The sequence below is a fragment of the Nanorana parkeri genome, unplaced genomic scaffold (genome assembly GCF_000935625.1).
Source record: "Nanorana parkeri isolate BGI_ZX_2015 unplaced genomic scaffold, ASM93562v1 scaffold374, whole genome shotgun sequence".
Taxonomy (NCBI): domain Eukaryota; kingdom Metazoa; phylum Chordata; class Amphibia; order Anura; family Dicroglossidae; genus Nanorana; species Nanorana parkeri.
The window spans coordinates 768,165-774,500 of NW_017306642.1; the positions used below are offsets into that span (position 1 = coordinate 768,165).

Consider the following 6,336-nt stretch of genomic DNA (forward strand, 5'->3'; position numbering starts at 1 on the left):
GATAAGGACAGTGCATTTCTGGCAAGATCAGCAAGTCTTTTTTTTGTACTTGATGAAAATGTTCTTAGCTTGAAAGCAAATGCTCAGTCTGATTAGAGATTTAAAAGCATCCAGTACAATCCTCATTCTACCAAATGGTACAGTTAATGTGCAACAAGGGTAAAAGCACAAATGTGAACTTCAGCACTGTTCCTGCTCTGTCCCCTCTGCCACCCCCACCAGTGACATTTCCGGGTTTCTGGAAGTCCTCTTCGGCCATTGTGTTGCCACTGATGATGCAACTCTTGCACATGCACACAGGAGTTACATCTGCGCCGCAGAGAAGATACACATAACACTGGGGGAGACTAGAAGATTTTTTTTTTTTGGCATTAGAGACTTGGCATGTCTCTTCTGTCAATAATCTCGACAGTCTAGCATTTTTAAAAATATTTTATTGACTTCGGTTTTAAAGGAATGTCCTACTTGTGCCACCCTTAAACCTGTAAACTGCATTCCTGCAACCTCTCAATAGTGAAGCATTGCTTATAATGTAATAAAGTACATAATGCAGAGATACATTTTGAACTCCAATCAGTTGGCATTAAAAAAAACGTTTTTATTTAGGATCTCACACTTCAGCTTCAACAAACAAGCCATATACTACAACTGTTGACAACTTTAAATACAATTCGATCCAAACTTTTTCCTCTTACTTCCTTGACTTGAACACAAACATGATTCTGGTAATATAAAATGTGCATGACAACTGAATGTTTAATTTTCATGATGTACTATTTCACAATATGTCGTTGAGCTCTATTGCAAAAGTTACGAGTCACAGGTGAACACACCTGCACAAACACTTTAAACATAATAGCACAATGGCTCGTCACTCACACAGGTACGCACGTGAATAGACCATTGAAGCCATTTAACTCGAATGAACAGAGCGTACCAAGAAATATTTCGCATTTCCTTTTCTGCTGAGGTAAGCAGTTTGCATACCTTCACTGGCAAACTTCTGTCTAGACAGGACGAAAACCACTGTGGCAGCATTCATAAAGCATTTTCATTTGTCAACCAGACTCAGGCTGACAGGACAGCACAATGGGACTTGGGTGTCAAAGCAATATCGGAAAGCATAATTTGACAAAAGGCAATGAAACAGAAAATGCCTTCTACAGAGCGAGCCTTGTTATTGTATGTAGAGAAGTGGAATGGCAGAGAGCCACTAATATGGGTCACAAAAAAGGAGGTTAATGATATGGAAATTGGAAAAAACCACAAAGCAGGGAAAGAAAAAGAAAGAAAATCCCACAATGCCACATACTTCTTCATTCGCATGAGCTAGATTGCTGGTGCTCAGCAATCTAACCCACATTTGGTGGGCTCATAATGCCCACCAAATGTGCCTATATGCCCCAAAGTCATAGGAAGAAACATAGCTGTACAAGTTGCATTTCCTCATGTCCCTCAATGAAATCAATTAGCTAAAAGTTGTGGTAATTGCTTACAATGTGACGAATTTGGAGCATGGGCAACCAAAATTGCACATTTGCAAAATTATAATTTAAGCTGCCCAGTCATGCAACTACCTCTCCGGTAAGCCTAAATAGAACTGAAAATGGACTGGTATGGGGTCTTGAGTATAGGTATAGGTAGAGAGACAACCATGCTGATTAAAGGAAACATGTAGTGACAAAATATTGAGGCTCCCATTGCTTTTCTTTTCAAAATGATGGACGCCTGGATTTTATGCTGATCCAATGGCTTTCATACTGGAACAAGTATGCAGCTCTGGCTTCAATCTGGCAATTAGTAATGATAGAAGGCAAGCAGCAAAGAAAGCCTTTGTATTTCTCTCCATATACAGTAAGTTTCCTTTAACCTGTAGACAAGCCAGGGTTACTTGAGGACTTGAGAAACAGTGATCCAGCTAAAAATTAATAACTTGTAGCCCACAATGTAGAGTCTCTGCACTAGGGGTTTTCTTACTCATCTGTGTAATGTCCCTTCACTTCCTCTTTCTAATGTGATTGATACCTCCTCTTAGACAGTTGTCAAGGGAACAAGTGTCCCCGCTGAAAGATTTCCCCTCTTTTCCAGTGTGGGTAAATGCTGGATTTCCCCTCACTTTCATTTGCCTTCAGCTATACTTTAAAAGTTTTTTTTTGTCGTTTGATTTTTAAGAAATGACAGCTAATGTGTTTGTAATTCCTCACAGCAAATATTATTGTAAGGTCCTTCATTGTTATTGCATTGCAAATAGCGCCAGTGCGACTGATGACAGTTACTGGAACAGCTTATTTGTCTGTCACCAAATAGTGACACCTGTTAAAATAGCGTGTGCATACTTATGGTATTTTACAAACAAATGTGGCACTGCCTCTTAGAAGAAAAGAGTCTTTAAATAGCTGCAGAAAGAAGGCAGACATGTCAGAATGTTACAGAACTTTGTAAAGCCAAGAATTAATCTATTGATTTGCGAGACACTTGTACAATAAATACATCATCAGTTGTACTTCTGAATTTCCATACGTTCTATCCCACTCCAGATAACCATATCAATCTAGACGTTTGTAGACTTACTTATTGGAGATGCCCATAGGATGTACTTCCTTAACACAGTGACACAATTTCACTCAGCCCTGTGAATATGCACTTCTCACAGAGCCAGCCATCTGAACTTCAGCTCAGCATCTGAACAATGTGAACAAGTGATGGGCAGACAGAAGTCAGCACTCGCTACATAAAAGGGATTTTTCCAGGTAAACTATGATTGTATTATTAAAAACAACTTTAGTATGTATTCCTATTACAATGCTGATGTTATAACAGGAAAGTATATGTTCAACTTGCATACAGCCGTTTCAGGCTTCTTAAACTTTGTCAAGGCAAGGCATGAAAACAAATACTCATCTATGGAGGAGTAGAGAAGTTAGAACCCTCACCATAGCCCGATTGCTTATTCTGTGTGGATCAGCTGTTTTTCATGTCATGGTCTATACAGACATGGACAGGGCTCTGTGCATGTGACAGAGGAGGCCAGTTGCTTTCACACGCTGGCTTTCTTTATTAATTAGGGACATGCTGGCAGATGGGTCATAAAACATTGAAGTCCCTGCTCCTGCACTAGAGAAGTGATTGTCAGCTGTTGCCAGCATAGCTGAACAGCTTCTGATCATATGCGCTATCAGAGCACAGCAAGGGGCCGCCAAGGCCCAAAATACAAGCATCTGCTGGGGGTGGGGGGGCGGCACTTCACACTGCCCTTGGTTAGGTTTCCCCACTTCTAATAAAATGCATTGCTTTCTTCTGCCACTTATATTTTGTAGGCAAGCCAATAATTAATTATTTACACTGTGCAAAGAATGTTCTATTTACTGAAGAGGAACATTTGCTGTGATAAATTTAAAAGGAGACGTGTGACTGTTAAACTTATTTTTTTTTAGTGCCACAACACAAGAGATATTCAGATTGCAGTCCTCTATAATTAAAAGTTGACATCTATGATATATATATATATATATATCTTCAGTTAATCTGAAAGTTCAAAAAATAGCCATCAAGTAATTTATCTTCTATGCTCCATTTAAAGTAGGGATTGTCCGGTTTAGTATTACCCTCAATTGTCAATGCAGATTAGAGGGGTTAGCGGGAATTGTTCAGTTTTACTAGAATTACAAACTACAAATACCAAGAGAGGTAAAGACAAACTAGTCATGAGAAGACTTTGTTTCTTGCTAGTTCCGTGGCTTTAATGCTTACCCCGTCTTCAATACCTTTTAGTTCCCATTTACATTACTAAATCTGCATTCACACTGCACCATTTGACAATGGAAATTTGAACGGCGCCCATCCACATCAATGCAACATGGTGTAGTGCGATTTTTGGGGCTACACACTCAGAAACCGCCATTTCCAAACAAATAAAAGGTGGGTGCTGCGGTAGTCGACGGCTAGCAGCCATAGTAGATATCAAGTAGAATATGAAGAGAGACCAATAGTGAATCAAATGCGTCTGTTTATTGACGTATGAGTAGCATAGTGTGATACACTTATGCGACGTTCCGGGATCACACAGGATCCCCTTCATCAGGCATATACTTCCTGATAAGGATTATGATTTGTACCTGGTCCAGTATGCTATGATGGCATTTTCTGCCTTATGTAACAATGGGGTTATGGGTTTAATGTGGCGTCACATGCTCGCAGCAGACTCTGGGATTGGTTGGTTTTCTCACTTTGGTGTGTATACAAACCCCTCTCTCAGTTGCATCTGTATCATTTGCTCTGCCTAATGAAGGGGATCCTGTGTGACCCCAAAACGTCGCATTAAGTGTATCACACTATGCTACTCATACGTCAATAAACAGACGTATTTGATTCACTATTCTCTTCATATTCTACTTTTGGGGCTACTAAGTGCGTGTTTGGCCCCATAAGATTCAATGAAGAGGCGTGTACATGCTTTTTGGCACACTTTTGTGCTTAAAGTCTCCTTCAAAAAGGAGGATGTCTAATGATGTCACAGCAGATATTGCTTGTCACTTGCCAGGGGAAAAAACCCATCACGAACGCATCGTTGAAATTGCATTAAAAATGTATTTTCAATATAAAAACACAATGGAAAAATGCATTACCTTGCAACAGCACTAGTATGAACCTAGGATTAGTCACGAATCTAGAACAAGTAAGCCATAGCACTATGATAAAATGGTGTATAATCTTTTCTAGGGGTAATAACATATCTGGCCGTGCCAATTTAGGAAATCTTTGTACACATAAACATAAACATTTTAGCTCTTTTCACATTTTCTTTGCTTTACTTTATGGCATACCAAAAAGGTATACAAGAGACAATTGCTTATAATTTTAACAGGAGATATGAAACATTGCTTCAATGAGCGGTAAGGATTGCAATAAATTTGTCCATCTATATGTACTTGTATATTGAGTTGTGAGCCTTCTGTAGCCTAAAATGGCCAATTTCACAGAAGATTAAGAGGAACTTCATTTCACAGTACCCAGTTTTTTCAATTGTAGCAGAGCAATAAGGGCTTACAATATTCCACACAAGGTCACTCATAAGGAGAATATATGAAGCACGAAGTATTGAGCATGTGAGTATACCAGTCGCTTCATTCACAGCTAACCCATGTGAAACTTGTAGGATGCACAATATTAAAGGATTTAGTCTTGATTAGGTTTCCATTGGATTAGTTTAATGTCTCATGATGCATCCAAGAATAGCCGCTACTGCAACATCACGGTTTATCCTGTGCCAAATTAATCCTCCACTGCAAAAACGTGAGCTATAGTCACACCAGGCTTCTGCAGAGAGGCAATACGAGGGCAATGTTTTCAGAACGGCAAACACAGTGCTATGCCAACGTTATATGGAGCATTTTGTTTTAAAGAGTGCATCAGTTTTCATCCATAAACCACACCTTCCTGGAGGATGCTTTTCATTTGTACTCTGAAATGTCTTCCAATCTATTTGACTATTCTGGTAGGCTGACCGTGCCATTTGGTGACATTCTAATTAGCAAAGCATTTATTCGTCCCATAGTTCATGCATACATAACATGTGATGTTTTATTAATATAACAATACAGGGCTGGGCAAATCCCAGGAGCCATGTAGCCAATGGTCCTTAAAAATCACAGCTGGTGCCTAACTTTTGAGGTTTTCTCTAGTTGTCAATGAGGCTGGCCCCTAAAACAAAATCCTGCTGGCTCCTGAAATGGACAGACTGCCTCCTGGACTACATAATAATATGTCCACCCCCAACTTAAAAGGTCATAAGTGACCATGAAGCAACATATGCCACATGCTGACTTTAATAAAGCAAAGAGCAAATACAGGTAATCTACAGCAACACAACTTCTTGTTTATTACTGTGAATTCAGTAAACTGAAATCCGATTGGTTGCTATGGATTTTACAATATTTGTATTGCCTAATCATGTAAATCTAAAAATGGTATGGTCATCCTAATAGCCAACTGCTTGGTTATTTTAGGGCTCTATTCACACCTAAGCATGTGCAATTCAGCACGTTTTTTTGGCCGGACAAAAACACGCAACTTTTAATGGGTGCACTTTCCCAGCTGCAACCACAATCAGAACGCAGGGCAACCACCCAGAAAATCATGCATGTACCTTTTCTTGCATGCACGTTTTTGTCCACACATATGAATGTGCAGGTGTGAATTGGAATACATTGACTTGTGTTTCCGCGCAAAAAAACTGCTCAGGCGTGAACCAGGCCTTAATGACGTGATAACAGATCATGAAACATGTTGGAAGAGAGTCATGGGTTCCTGTTTCCATCTATGAGTGAAATTATATAT

At 39.5% G+C, this 6,336-nt stretch overlaps 1 protein-coding gene across 2 annotated transcripts in view; it reads right to left on the reverse strand.

The window, feature by feature from the left end:
- RASGEF1B (RasGEF domain family member 1B) overlaps positions 1-6,336 on the reverse strand; it is a 267,923-nt gene that overhangs the window by 23,173 nt on the left and 238,414 nt on the right. The gene's annotated exons all lie outside the window — the stretch shown is intronic.